This window comes from Podarcis cretensis, assembly GCF_951804945.1.
Source record: "Podarcis cretensis genome assembly, chromosome: 2".
NCBI classification, from domain to species: Eukaryota; Metazoa; Chordata; class Lepidosauria; order Squamata; family Lacertidae; genus Podarcis; species Podarcis cretensis.
Genome location: NC_137171.1, coordinates 47,795,885 through 47,812,176, shown reverse-complemented (window position 1 = coordinate 47,812,176; position 16,292 = coordinate 47,795,885). Strand labels below are relative to the sequence as shown.

Sequence of the window (16,292 nt, the reverse complement as noted above, 5' to 3'; positions counted from 1 at the left end):
ACAACCTCTAGTTTAGCCATTCTTTATCCATTCTTCATCAGAGCTTAGATTTTTAGAATCTTCCCCATGGCTTCTTCCTCTTTCGCTGCTCTATAGAGCATTGCAATATATATAATGCAGACAAATCCTACCTTTGTTTTTAATATAGTACTTGAAAAAATTCTTTAGAAAGAAAGCCTGCTTCATTAATTTATAAAGAATCAGTTAGTAATACTTCATAATTCTGGGTTTCCTAGAGAAGAGCTCCCCCGCCTCCCCAAATATGCTATTTATATTATTTAGCATTTCTTATTCTGCAATGCCCTGTGCCACATCATTGTTCCTGGAATGTATGCATGAGATTGGATGGTGATTAATAAATCAAGGCATCATTTTTCCTGGCCTTAATCACATTCTACTACTTCCCACATTGTTCATGCATCTAAGCCTATGAGACTATGGCAACAAATGTTTCCATTTATTCTTGAATAAAAGCAACCTTGACACTTTTGTCAGAGCTTCTCATAAAAACACAAAACAAACCCCTGCACTATATACAGAACTGCTGGTAAACAGATCACTGACTGAACAACAGGGAACTGGAACAGTCAAAATTCTTGACAGTCTAGAAAAGCTACCTGTATAATTTAACATTACACCATGAGCAACACTGGTGGTGAATAACCAGGCCAATGAAGCAGGAGAGGAGAGATTTTAGAAAGCACAAACTAGAGAATTAAATCCCTACCCTGCTGCCTTTTATATTTATATTTTTAAAATCTTTGATGAGTACACTTAACTAGGCGAAATCTTAGCTTTTTACATTAGCATGAAAACCAGCAAATATATGAGTGGTGATATTTGTTCTTGAATAATAATTCCTCTCCCTTCACCTCATTGGTGTGAAGTGATATGGGCCCAGTAGCTGAACCTATTCCCAAACAGAGTGTGTCAAAGGAAGAATGGTCTTTATATATTTAATTTACTTAAACTTCAGTCCCATACCTTTAAAGGAACTGTCTGGAGTGGGAAAGAAATTTAAACCCAATTCCAATCAAAACCCAAATAAAATGTTACTGTAATGTTTCTGGTTATTAAGCATAGAATTTGATGAGCCTCCAGAAGGCATTTTTTTAGTTACAGGTACTAAGAACTATAGTGGGACGCAGGTGGCGCTGTGGGTTAAAGCCTCAGCGCCTAGGGCTTGCCGATCGAAAGGTCGGTGGTTCGAATCCCTGCGGCGGGGTGCGCTCCCGCTGCTCGGTCCCAGCGCCTGCCAACCTAGCAGTTCGAAAGCACCTCCGGGTGCAAGTAGATAAATAGGGACCGCTTACCAGTGGGAAGGTAAACGGCGTTTCCGTGTGCGGCTCTGGCTCGCCAGAGCAGCTTCGTCACGCTGGCCACGTGACCCGGAAGTGTCTCCGGACAGCGCTGGCCCCTGGCCTCTTAAGTGAGATGGGCGCACAACCCCAGAGTCTGTCAAGACTGGCCCGTACGGGCAGGGGTACCTTTACCTTTACCTTTACTAAGAACTATACTGCCATTGCTCCCTGAATGGACCACAGTAGCAGGGCCAGCCTAGCCATGAAATGGGGTGAAGCAGCTGCTTTGGGTGGCAGGCACCCCATCCACCCTGCTGTTTCCATCAATGGCAAATCACAGCTGGCAGGCTTTTCTGGTGGCACATGCAGCAGAGGCAGCAAGTGCTCACTGCCTCTGGCTTCCCGGGTGAGGGAGGCCACCCCTGTACAGTATATAGAAGTAGAATGGCACTAATGAGATACAGGAGAAACAAAGATATTAGAATAGTATGCATATTGTGGCCTCTCTCCCACTTCATTCTATATCAGGAGTTGTCCTCCAGGTCTCTCTCTTTGGCACTTTAGAGTTTCCCTCCACGTTGCCTTCCTAAGCCATACCCCTGACTATCCTTGTTGCGTACTGTCCTTGAGTGTTTTTGCCTGACTGGAGTGTGCCTTAGAACTCTGATAATTACTCTTGCTTGCCTGGGTGGAAGGTGGAGAGAAGTGTGTGAGTTTGTGTAAAAATTAGTCCATAGTACAAAGGTAAAGTCTACTTTTACCTCTGGCTCCACCAACCACTGACTTCTGAGTGAGTAGTAACACCTGACAACATATTTTTGAACATTAAGCATAGCCTGCAATCACCAGTGTCTCAAAAGTATCAAAAGTCATAGAATCATAGAATCATAGAATCATCGAGTTGGAAGAGACCACAAGGGCCATCGAGTCCAACCCCCTGCCAAGCAGGAAAAACCATCAGAGCACTCCTGACATATGGTTGTCAAGCCTCTGCTTAAAGACCTCCAAAGAAGGAGACTCCACCACACTCCTTGGCAGCAAATTCCACAGTCGAACAGCTCTTACTGTCAGGAAGTTCTTCCTAATGTTTAGGTGGAATCTTCTTTCTTGTAGTTTGGAACCATTGCTCCGTGTCTGCTTCTCTGGAACAGCAGAAAACAACCTTTCTCCCTCCTCTATGTGACATCCTTTTATATATTTGGACATGGCTATCATATCACCCCTTAACCTCCTCTTCTCCAGGCTAAACATGCCCAGCTCCCTTAGCCGTTCCTCATAAGGCATCGTTTCCAGGCCTTTGACCATTTTGGTTGCCCTCCTCTGGACACGTTCCAGTTTGTCAGTGTCCTTCTTGAACTGTGGTGCCCAGAACTGGACACAGTACTCCAGGTGAGGTCTGACCAGAGCAGAATACAGTGGCACTATTACTTCCCTTGATCTAGATGCTACACTCCTATTGATGCAGCCCAGAATTGCATTGGCTTTTTTAGCTGCCGCGTCACACTGTTGGCTCATGTATAATAATTCCTTGCACAGACTCAGAATTAAATTATATGGTGGGAAACATAGGCCATCTTGGAAAATACCTTTTTGTCAGTTGGCAAATGTTCAAAATTAACACCAGAAAAGATTTAGCAGTAGGAATCTGTGAAGCCTTCTCTATTATTTACATGACCAAGTTTTGCCAAAATTGTCTGCTTTGTATACCCACCCACCAAACAGAGTGGTGCAGGGACACCCCCAATCTGCCCTGTGGCCTTGATCTCTGGCCCCTGTGTCACAGTAATTTGCTCTGGGCCAGGCCGGGGGCTACCCACCCCACTCTGAATCTCTCCCTGAAATAATCTGAGGGTAGGGCTAAGGGGTTTTATGAGGTTTTTTAAACCCCCAAATCCCTTTTTAAAGGTTGGGGGATCATGGCACCACACTGTATTTGATCCTCCCATTTAATGACTATTGAATGATCCAATCCTGCATGGTGCTGGCCGCTGCTCCTCCATGAGCTGATTCCCTGCGTGCAAGTGAAGCCACCCACAAAGAAGAAGCCACCACTGCACAGGTTCAGATCCTCATCTGCGCAAAAGGATTTCCAGTCCTGTGTTGTGCTGTTTCTCTGTTTCCTGCAGGAATACTCATAAGCGGTAACATGAAAGACTAGGGGGAGGAAAGAGATAATTTGGGGGGAACAGGCTGAGATTGTTATTTTACTGTTAGGGCCGTAACTGTATATAGTCTTTTGTAGAGGATGCGTAGCACAGAGCCCTACTAAATCTGAAATATTTTGGTATAAACACTGAAGTGGCATCAGCTTTCAATAGATGCCTTTGAAGGAGTTACACCTGGTTCCTATGCCTGCCCAAATATTACTTGGGTGTAGTTAAGAAAAAGCCACATAATGCCACCATGCAAAATTTTCTGTTTTCTATTCCCTAAGTGCACATTTGTTATTTATTGTGTAATTTATGTTCATAATATCTTATAAATTTTATTTTCATGCTTCTAATATCAGTGGGGCTGCTTTACACAACTGCAGCTGACTTTCTGCTTGTAGAAGACATCTCTGGATCCAAACCTCTGATTATCAAAAGCAATAATCATATTAATAAGAAAGGTACCAGACTTTAAATTGCATGTTGTATATCTGATTGAAAATCTGTTCCTTGCTGACCATATTACTGTAAACACCAATTATCAGTTTTCATCCATACGTAAGTAGAAGATTTCTCTGTGTAAAGTTGTTGGGTTAAGTGAATTATTCACTCAATTTACAAACACAACAGTTTGTACTGATGACTCATCACAGAAAGGGGTGAGGGATCTGCAGTATTTAACAGGCCTCTAAAGTGTCACAGTAAAATTAGTTTATATGATCTCAGGCATTTGGGCAGAAAAAGTGCTTCATTTTTCTCAATTAAAAGTGTACATTGGTTGTAACTTCATTTAAGGTTAAATTAAATTCATGTATGGCTCCTTTAAGCAAAGAAAGATTGCATTGATTGGTTGCGCCTGCTTTAATTCTCTGGTTGAGAATGTTCTTTAGTGGATTTATTTACAGAGTAGAAAGAATGAGATGCTGTCAACAAATGAAAAATAAAAGCTTACATTTCTTGGGAAGAAGACATCCATCTTTTTCTATTTGTGAGTACTGATGAGCAGGGTTTAAGGAGGGCTAATGTCTCCCATTCATCTTAATTAAAGAGTTAATTGCTCGTGTATCCTGATTTGGTTAGCTGATCTTGATAGCATGAAAAGTCCTTGCTTCTATGTATCTTATTGACCGGTATAATGACATCATTGCTAAGTCTCAGGATTTATACATTTTTCACCCTATCCTCATAACTTTAATAGCATCCTACATGAGAAAACTTTCAAGAGCAAAGGAGTTCTTTAGTATGGCACAGAATACAGAAAGGTCTGTTCAGGAAGCTGTTAAATGTCTCAGTTCGGCTGTCATTGAAGTATTACTTCAAAGTCTAGAGTCTGGAAGATAAGTAAAAAGTAATTTTAAAGACCAATTTCATCAAATGTATATATGGAAATAGAATGAAACATCTAAAAATGCAATATCAAACATAAGCAATTGATCTGTTTTTATTCAGTTTTCCCCAATTGTAGTCGTAGTCAAGTAAGCACTACTGCTAAAGACCGTCACCCAGAGTTGACAGCATGCTCTGTGGATTAGAGGGCAAATTGGTTTAGTCACATGTCTAGCCACACAAAAGAAAGAGGCTCTGATCTGGTGAAAGACCAGTTAACTAACAAGGATGGCTGTGAGGTTTTTTATATATATATATGCAAAGTCTTTCAACTTTCAAACTACAATTCCCCATGTAAGCTTTCTTAACAATTCTTTATAAATACTTGAATGGAGCTTTCATCAAAGAGGACAAAGTGGATGGTGAAATTCTTTTGGAATGTGGTCTCCACAACAAAAATTAAAGGTAAATAACTAAATTAAATAAAGGTTTATGCTATAGTGTTAATTATTTTTGTGTTTATAATGGTGAGCAATGCATCTTTGCAGACTGGGGCAAAAGGAGTGGGGTAGGGAAGTTGTGGGTGGTGCTGTGGTCTAAACCACAGAGCCCAGGGTAGGCGGTTCGAATCCCCGCAACGGGGGGAGCTTCCGTTGCTCAGTCCCTGCTCCTGCCAACCTAGCAGTTCAAAAGCATGTCAAAGTGCAAGTAAATAAATAGGTACCGCTCTGGCAGGAAGGTAAATTACATTTCTGTGCGCTGCTCTGGTTTAAAGAAGTGGCTTAGTCATGCTGGCCACATGACCCGGAAGCTGAGTGCCGGCTCCCTTGGCCAATAAAGCGAGATGAGTGCCGCAACCCCAGAGTCATCCGTGACTGGACCTAATGGTCAGGGGTCTCTTTACCTAGGGAAGTTGCCACCAGTAAGGTGTGTAGTTCCATGAAATGTGACATGCATAGTTTGCTTTTGGCCTTTATGTTGAATGAATTGTCCTACTGCAAAGGAACCAAGACCTATATGTTCTTTCAAGTCAAAGAAGCTATTTGGTGGTACCTCAAGAACTGAAAACATATCATGTTTTTCTCTTCTTTCAGCCATGTAATAGAAAGGTAGGTAACTGAGACCAGAACTGCTATAAGTAATTAAGAGGTATCCCTCTGGACAACCTGAATAGTAATCTCCAAGACTGTGTCCAAACCAAGTTGAGTTGTGTATTTCCTTCTCAACAAGCAGGTCCAACCAACTGTCTGAAAATGTGCTTTTGCTGTCCTTCACACTTTTGGTTGACTATCCACCCCATGAATAGCAAATAAGTTTTCTTGTTAGTAAACACACATGTGCTGTGTTGTACAAGGAAGGGGGCTTACTTGCACATAGATTCACTACTACATGGGTAGCTAGTGAAGTGCTCATCTGCCCTAGCCTTCATGGCCTACAATTCCGATCAGCCCTAGCCTTCATGGAGAATGGTCAGCATTGACAGGAAATGTAGCCCAACAACATCTAGAGGGCATAATGTGGGTAATCTAGCCTGTTACTTGAAACAGAACAGTGAAGCATCTGCTCACAAATAGATGCTGTCCTAAGTAGATGCTGCAATATCTTTTTTGAAGTAGCATTATAAAGCATCAGCTTCAAAATGTGGAATGTTCCAAAACGTAGTGCTATGTTTTGCTTGTTTTTCTGCTTTTTTAAAATACATAGATTGTAGTTTTTATGTTTGTAAACAGCTTAGAGGCTGTCTTGGGATTAAGCCGTATATAAATACATAAAAATACAATACATTTCATTGTTAAGATTCATAGAAAATTAATTCTTCACCAGTGGCTCTCTTCATGAACAAATATTATATGTTATAATATTTATAATATAGGATGAGGTGCAAATGGAATTTGATTCTTCCTAGAACAGAAATTGTGAGGAAAAAGCTTGTGCGGGACAAGTATCAGGACTAATCTCAGACATCATCTTAAAGGTAAGTATGTTCTTTAGAACTCATCCCTTAACACAGGAGAAAATACTTTCACGTCCCAGCATTCATTTTAGCCATTTTGTTAATATCCTGCCAATTTAGCTCCTGAATTAATTTTAAACTGTTTATTTTATCAGCTCTCTGTGCACTTTGGTAGCAGTAGCTGTTAGTGAAAATCCCCAATGTCTGAAAGTAATAGTGCTGAATGTTTAATAAACTTTAAATGTTGCTGCATCCCCTCCATTTCTTTGTTGAAGGTTATATTGCTGGCCCTATAAAATATGCATAGAAACCAACACCAAAGGGACAAACCAACTGTGTTAGAACATCAGACAGTGGCCTCAGAGCAATGACTATCACTTCTGAAACTTATTTAAAACTTTTAGAACAGGGATGGATAACCTGCGACTCTCCAGGTACTACTGAACTACAGAACTTATCATCCTTGACCACTGGCTGTGGCTGATGGGAGCTGGAGTCCGACAGCATCTGTAGGGCCACAGGTCCATCATCCCTGTTTGAATAGATCATGATTCATGTCAGCAATGGAGACTTAAATCTTGGTATCTTGCCCATTCAGGAGAGAGGGACACTGGTTTAACTAAGCACTGCAATTTTTAAGTTATGTTTTTTCAGCAGAACAACACTGGCAAGTGTAGAATCATGCTGCTGGCACACCAGAAGCACTTGCCATGGCTGCCAGGCTTTGCGGCTGCTTAGGGAAGGGAAGCCTGGCATCTGGCCTCATGTGTGCACATGCAAGATGCACTGTTCCCATCTGGATAGGTGGATGTTGGGTAATTGATGCCTTCCCCTTGACCCTCCTGCAGCTTTTATGGCACACCCCACTCCTCTTTATTCACCACAGGCACTGAATTATTGCCTTTTGGGGCTGAGTAGGAAGCGGGTGGCACTGTGGGTTAAACCACAGAGCCTAGGACTTGCCGATCAGAAGGTTGGCGGTTCGAATCCCCGTGACGGGGTGAGCTCCCATTGCTCGGTCCCTGCTCCTGCCAACCTAGCAGTTTGAAAGCAAGTGCAAGTAGATAAATAGGTACCGCTCTGGCGGGAGGGTAAACGGCGTTTCCGTGCGCTGCTCTGGTTTGCCAGAAGCGACTTAGTCATGATAGCCATGATAGCCACATGACCCGGAAGCTGTACGCCAGCTCCCTTGGCCAATAAAGTGAGATGAGCGCCGCAACCCCAGAGTCTGTCACGACTGGACCAAATGGTCAGGGGTCCCTTTACCATTATCTAGGAAGCTTTTGCCTGCCATCTGACTGGCCCTGTGGGCTGGGTTTTTTTACCTGGTTTTTTTTTTTGTGTTGGTTGCTTTCTAAGAAGGTAATTGGCAGACAGATACGGAAAACTATCAGGGAATTAAGGTTTGGACACCCTGAGGTGAAGGGTGTAGACCCAGGATTTGCGTTCAGGGCTGTGGGACCTGCTAGCTGGGAAAGGACACCACTGAGGCCAACATGCAACACCCTCTTGGAGTTGTGAGATCCTGGGAAGAAGTGAAGCAGAGGCCTCCCTATTCCCCTGAATGCATGGGGCTTAAAAGAAGGGGCAGCTGAAATGCTGTCTCTTTCCCTTGCAGGGTTGGGCTCTATTCCATATCTTGGTTCCTTCCTGCTAATCCATTATGTTAAATTAATAAATGTGGCCCAGTTCACCCAACCTTTGTTTCTTTCCTCCTTATCATGTCACAAATAAATACACAATGCTATTTAAATCAGAATAAATGTAAGCGTGCACGATACTTAATGAATATATGAGTGCTGCCACCAAAACAGCAAATCTTAAGCATGAAAGAGGATAAAGGAAGAGATGAAAAGTAGTACTTCAAAGACTAGGAGAGATCTAATGTACAATTAGCATCTAAAATATACCAAAGATAGGGAACAAAAATACAAGTAATAATAATACCCAGGACAGCAACAAGGAGTGTGTTCCTCGTTTATGCTCCAATTAACTGTTATCCAACTGTTCAAACCTGACATTCAGAGGCACAAGTACAAGCAATTTGTGATCAGAGAAGGGCAGTTATTATTATAACCTTACAATGAGACAAACATTCTTTAATCTCTTGTGCAGACACTTCCCTCTATTTTTTGTTAGAAAAATTCTTCGCTATATGCACGGTCACTGGGCAGTTTGGGTTCTTCTCCATTCCACTCTTCTAAAATAGTCCATGCTGAGCAGTTTTTTTCAATCTTGCTATACCTTCCCCAAGACAGATTTGCTGAAACACACCCCAGTCCAGATGTGTGCACAGAAACAAACCTCATGCATGGATTACTGCCTTTTGGATCTCTCGCCACAAGTCCTAAGTGCACAGAGCATGCTATGTGGGGAAATCATCCCACACCCAGCCCTTGCTTCTGTTCTGATGCTGTGGTTGAAAGCTCATGTGTGTAAAAACACTAGGTACACCTCAAAGAGCACATCTGTCTCTTCCAAGTCAATCACATCAAACCTATACTGAGCTATAATCACAATAAAAATCTACATTTCTGATAGCTGGAAGAGAACATTCTATGTGGACATTTCCCCTTAAATAGAAAATAGAACAAATGAAAAGGAAGGCAAATAAAACTTGTAATAGTGTAGCTAATTTACACACATTCTACTATGGGTTATTTGTCCTCCCTTCACAAATGTGATAAATGTCATATTTTACCAGCATGAATTATATATAGCCACAGTGAAAGATATGATTCTAAAAATACATAGAGAAAGACTTGAGTTATTTTAATGATATATTACGATAGGACCACCTGACGATGAAACATCGTCTTCCAGGGAAGATAAATGGAGATATCACTACTTTAGAACAATTACATTTGTGTGTGTGGAATGGATGAAATTCTCGATGGGCCAGCTGGTATATTATTAAAACAAGAATATACAACTATTTTCAGGTGTTTGTTATAACTTAATTATAATACATTCATATTTTACACAAGCTGGTGAGCAAAAACATATTGAAAGACATGGAATTCTATGTACTGTTTGTGCTGCATGCTTAGGTACTTACAGTGCTAAAAGATTTTACTGTCCACTCCTCCTCCCCTTTTTATCAATATCATGAATGTAATGGGTGAAATACACACATTGAAAATTAGTTTCCCAAAGAAAAACATACGTGAAATATAGAATCATAGAGTTTGACGTGACCCCGAGGGTCCAGCCCCCTGCAATGCCGGAATCTCAACTAAAGCATCCAAGACAGATGACCCTCCAACCTCTGCTTAAAAATCTCCAATGACGGAGAATCCACCGCCTCCCAAGGCAGTCCGTTCCACTGACAAAACTATTCATATTTGAAACCCAGTTGCTTTTACTGTCTACTTTTATGCAGCTCTGCTCAAGTGGCATGGTTGGCCCATACCATGAAACACCTAGGAATACCATAAGCATTTGACATTTTGCACGCAAATAAAAGAATGTAGATTTAACCAAGAGTAGCCAAATACTTACTAAAACATTAGTATATTATGTATCATGTGCAGCATTGGTTGCCTTGCTGCATGTTAAGTTTATCATCATGATGGAAGTGTTGAATAATGCTTCCAATGACATTTTTTTATTTGTGGGAGGTTTAGTCCTCCTTTTCCCTCCTAACACTGCTAAAGGCAAAAAGCAAGCAAACAGCAACACGGCATAACAGCCTGATTGACAGCAGATGTACAATTCCACCTTAGGTTGTATAAATTGGACACCCCCACCCCCACCCAACACTGTTCTCTATAATATTTTCACCTGATCAAGCAAAGAAGGCCTATAGTTGTTTGATAATTATCCTCTCATATTCAAATACCCTGTCATATACCAGTTTGGAACAGATGGTTCACTAGCTTTAAGGTGATTTGCAGGCTCAATTACCAATTTTGCATAAGTAGCATATAGATATCAGTGGTTATGTTTTATGCATCTAGGCTGCAGAAAGGATGACTTTAAGAAAGGGTATTTTGAATTAACTTCATCTAATAAGCTGTTCTAAAAGTACGGTAATTATGCAACACAGTCCAAGCAAGTATGCAGTGGTGTTAATAAAATAGGTGTGTGCCTGAATAAATCCTAAGGAAACTTGAAGTGTTCCAGTCCTTCAGAATGAGTGTTCATCCTTCAGAAAGGGTTCTGATTAAGGCACATTAAATTACTGCAAAGTGATTCATTCCAACCCCAAGCTGTTTTGTAGCCTTTTGGTTTCTGACTTCTTCCTTCATGACAGTAAATTGATTCCAGCCCCCACCCCTTACCAAAGATTCAGCTGCAAATGGATTAATAGCCTTCAATTGTGAGTAAGTATGATGGAGTCCTCCCTCCTCCTCACTAAGGTCTTTGCTGGTCAAAGACAACCCGCATATCAATTAAACTCACCTGTTAATTAAAGGCTTGTTTGGAAATGTCTTGCTAGTTGGATGCAAGGGAAAGTATAAAAGGTGTCTGAATGCTAAGGCTTTGAATGTTAATTACTTATTCCCAAGTTTTTTCCTGGTCCCCCTGGTTTTTGTCAGGCACCGTTAAAGAACTGGAAGAGAAAAAAAGAAACAAAATTAATTTGCAGTTTCTGCTGAGGGGAAAAAACAACAACAGGAGAACAAATCAACAAGGCTTCCAAGCTGTTCTCTCTGTTCTCTTGTTTAGATTTATTCTTTATTCATTTATTTATAAGAAAACACTGGCATACTGCAAACAGAAGGCAGTATTCTACTGGAGCACAAACAAATGCACCAACCACTTCTAAACATATTTCATTCATATATATATATATATATATATATGCAAATATATTGTTCTAGAACTATGAATGAGGCACTCTGTCTATAATAATTTAGGGTATGACACATTAACAAGGTGTTTTATTATTAAAAATTGTAGTAGTATAAACACTAAGAATATAGTGAAATGAGTGATTGGTGATAGTGGTTGGTGACTAAGTGGGATATATTGAAGTGATTAGATAGATAATGTGCTTGTGTGTCTTGGCAGATGTGTGTCAGATGTGGGAGTGGAATGCAATGCGTAATATTTATTTATTTTATTTATATTCTTCCTTCTTGCAAAACATCAGAATGATGTACAATAACATTAAAAACCTCAACCTAAAAACCTCAAAATGTCCTGCAAGCTGCTTGCAGCTAGTCACCATGCGTTCCAGAGGCTCCTCCCCTGAACTGGGTGCAACCGAACAACTTTGCTGGCTAACTCCTCGTGTCCTAATACTTAAGAGGTCAGCACTGCAAAATAAATGTCAAACGCTGCCCAGAGCACCACTGCAATGTGCTGTCCTAGATATGCTCACTTGCTGGATCATCACCTTGTCATGCTGAGTGGGCTTGCATGTTCCTATGACCCTTGTGAGCAAAGCCATTGGGAGTCCTGTACTCCCAGCAGGGTCACCCAAGGCGGTAAGGTCAAAGGGGAGGAGCTAGAGTAAGAATGATGCAAAAAGTCCTCAACGGTAGAACAGGCGGAAGATAACAAGCAGTATGTTACAATGGCTGTGAAGGCAGATGAAGGCTGCAGCAGATAAGAATCTACTGGTCGTCGTGATTACTCATGCCAGTAAAGCCTTACTGTGAAGACTGTGTATTGGTCAACATGCACTGCTCTACACACATAAAACAAATTCACACACAGGCGTCTTCCTCCTGCTGCCGCCGCGCCGCCGGAGCCCGATTTCTGTGCTTATTCTGAAGCAAAGTTCTTAACCTGAAGCACTATTTCTGGGTTAGCGGAGTGTGTAACCTGAAGCATCTGTAACCTGAAGCGTATGTAACCCGAGGTACCACTGTATCAGCTGTACCAGCTCCCAGAAGAACAGGCAAGACTGACTTTTCAACAGCAATTTAGATCATTTAATCACACAATCCCGCATCATATACTCCTTTTACCCTACATAGATCCTGCATCAGGGGGCAGGGATGAGTTTTGCTTTTTAGGCAACAGTTGCCTTGATATTCCACAGTTTGTCATTATATCAGAGAATCACGGTGTCCTTATTCCTACCTTCATTCTTCAGGATGGTGTCACTTTCCATATGGTCTGATGCAACTTGGGCAGTCTTCTCTGTCATGGCACCCAGAACGGGAAATCTCCTTCCTCTATGAAATAAGGCATGCATTTATTCTGATAAGTTTTCAATTCCTGCTAAAGATTTCTCTGTTCACTCGGGTGCTTATTGGTTGGAAAGGACCGAATTTATTGTTAAATTTTTTAATTGTGGTTTGAATTTTGCTGAATTTTATTGTATTTCATTATGTTGGTTGTATTATAAGTAGCATGTGTGCGGCTAGCTCGGTTGGTTAGAGTGTGGTGCTGATAATGCCAAGGTTGCAGGTTCGATCCCCATATGGGATAGCTGAATATTCCTGCATTGCAGGGGGCTGGACTAGATGATCCTCAGGGTCCCTTCCAACCCTACAATTCTATGATCTATGAGCTGTAAACTGTCCTGGTACCATAGTTGTATGAAGAGAAATGGCATAAAAACAAACAATGTTTGATATTTTTTATTTTATATATACTGTTTTTTAAAGTGTGTTGATATTATTGATATTTTCTTATTAATGTTTTATATTATTTTATGTAAACTAGTTACAGGTCTCTTTTAAACATAAATCTTGTTAAATAAAATAAATAAATGAATAGAAAAAGAATCATTGCTATACAGGGCCTCCTTATTCTGAGCGATGTAGGATAGATGCATCCAATATGGCAACTTTTCAAGCTTCTTAGACTAGCAGATATCACCATGTTAAAGACTCAAAGGGTCAGGTCCATAGCACCACAGAACTGAAAATACACATCCACATCATCATCACCACCACCACCATCTTAGGGTCAAATTATATGCTACACAGGAGAAACATGATTTATGGGGGTTTTAGTATATGACAAATGGCATCAGAACCTGTGATTAGGAGTGAGAAAGCAGACTGTATACACACTACACCTTTAAAGCACATTCAAAGCACATTTTTCTCTTTCAAAGAATTCTGGGCACTGTAGTTGGTTAAGTGTTGCTGGAAATGGAAACTCTGTGAGGGGTAAACTCCAGTGCCCAGAATTCTTTGCGGGTGTGTGCTTTGACTGTGTTTTAGAGGTATAGTGTGTGTGCACAGCCATTTGTCCAATTAAAATTCTCCTCAGTGGCCATTTCAACCAATGAGACAGAGGATCATCAATATCCCTAGTGGAAGAAAAACAGCTTTGTAAAGCAGGCAGACAAACAGCAGCTGTGCAAATGCTCATGTAGACTTTCCCCCTACAATTCTTCCAAGCAGACTGTTCAGTAAAAAACAAATGGGTGATTTTTGTCACCCTTCTCATGTAACATTTTATTTGGGCCTTATATACAAATTCAGACAAACGTAAGTACAACACTGACCCAATTAGAGGACAATCAAGAGAACTTCAACCATTTGTGTGCTAAATTGATAATGGAAAGTAAGATGACACTGGCATAAAATGGAGCAAAGAGTGAGGGAAACCACTAAGGTTTACTTTAACATGCAATGAAAATGTGTTTCTTCTAAAAAGCATCAAGGTAAGAAATATGTAATCTCAGTTAGGGTGGTGAAGGGGGCTGGGGAAAGAGGTATGAGTAGCTTAATGAGTATTTTCTTATCCCAACCCAAATACTTTATCTACTGTCAAAGTCTGCAACATTTTCATAGATTGTCAGCTTTTGCCACCCTACTGACTTCATGAAAGACAAATGACTGGAAAGACTGTTATAATAAGAAGTAGCATCCACACAGTCCTGAAAAATATAAACACAATACAGTTTTCTCTGTGATAGGAAGAAGAGTGTATAATGGGTGGTCCAACAAAATTAATGTAACCAGGATCCAAGGACTTAGAGAAATCTGAAATGAGAATTCTTTTTTAATGCCACAGTATCCATATATCACTTTATTAAACTGTTCACTTAAAATATATTTATATGTTTCATGGAAAGAAAAATCAACTATTGTCTTGCCAAAAGGTGTAATACTCTATAGAGAATTTTGAGATCTATCTTTATTTTTCTTTTGAGACTTTGATTAAGAAAAAGGTGAAAATGTATGCATTCCGAAATATATTTTATGCTAAAATATGCAGTTCAATGCATTAGGATAGGTTTTCTGAACTGAGCCCTCTGTCACAACATTCAGAAAAGTCCAAAGTCCAAATAATAATTACGTTCTGATCCAAAGGTGCAGATCATGTCAATTCACATCAGAACTAACAGAAATCTATTTCCTAAAGCAACCTTACTGTGAGGTTCTTGGAAGTATCCAGTTTCTCTTTTTTTAAAAAAAACATAATTTTTATTAACAGGCCAATCATATCACATTATTTCAAATCACATTAGTTCCAAATTATACAGCCAAATTTTTCAATTTTGTTGGGGGTACCCATACATCAAACTCCGAACGAGGATCCAAACATCACTTCTATTACTGCTTTAATTAAACAATTCTATCCAGTACAATCCAGATAGTCTCTTTATTACTTTCTTCATCTTCTTCTTGTTGTCATATATTCCTTTCTTTGCGATCTCTGATAATCTTCACAAGCAGGTTGGAAGCAAACATCGTCTGTGTGGGTTTTATACACTCCACAAGTCATATCTCATAGGGACAGCCGCCATTCCCCTCCTCCTTCAAAAATTTATCTTCGGTCTGCCCTTTAGTTTTCCAAGGCTTGTAAAATATCTCATAGAGGGCTCTGCCAGGTTAAAATCAAATTCCAATCATCATTCACATTCCAGTAGTCCTGGTTCTCCTCCCCCCGTCTTTCTTAGACAAGCCTGTCTTGCGAGACGCCATTTAGAACTGCGTCATAGAATTTTCCATCCTCCAATATTTACCAATCCTCTCTTCATTCATCATTAATTCATCCCACACAGTTTTTAAATTCCTGCTTGTGATTAATAAAATATGGTGATTCTTCTTTCTTTGGGGTGGAGGATTATTAATACTCACATAAGGCAAAGAAAAAAAAGTTTTTTCCTCCACCCCCCTTCTTCGCTCCAGACATACCAGTCTCTTAATGGCCCTTCATCGCTTGATTTATTTGTTCTCGCCTGCCACTCCGATCCCAGAGATCCATTAATCAGCAGCCTTATCTCCCGAACTTTGCTTGATGTATGTGCTTTAGCTTCTTTCCAATTATATATTTCCAATTATATTTTTGAGCTAAAGCGAACCAGCACGCGCAGATTGGAGACAGCGTCTGGGAAGAGCCAACTTCACTGAGGGCTGGTGCCAAGTGACCTGGGCACCCCCTTCTCTCGAATCCGGGAGTGCATTATGGCCACCGCTGGCAAGGCAGTCCCCCCATCTCCTTGGGGGGTCGGGAAGACTGCATACTTCTCATAGCAGCCTCTTAATTACCTCGTGTGGGTCGGAGAGATGTTATTGTCAGCCATTTTCCAATGCGCCACCTGGTGGCCCCCTGAAGTATCCAGTTTCTCTGCTCCTTTGCAAATACTTTACTAATACACATGCATGGCTTTGAATGTCCTCCTTTGATGTAGGCAACCCT

General features: G+C 40.7%; 1 long non-coding RNA gene across 1 annotated transcript in view; it reads right to left on the bottom strand.

Moving 5' to 3' along the window:
* Positions 1–11,234: 11,234 nt before the first annotated feature.
* Positions 11,235–16,292, bottom strand: part of LOC307209653 — a 32,967-nt gene continuing 27,909 nt past the window's right edge. Inside the window, exons 2-3 of the long non-coding RNA XR_013835698.1 lie at positions 12,768–12,862; positions 11,235–11,286 (exon numbers count right to left, since the gene is read on the bottom strand). This is a non-coding gene — a long non-coding RNA (uncharacterized lncRNA). The remainder of the gene's footprint in view (positions 11,287–12,767; positions 12,863–16,292) is intronic.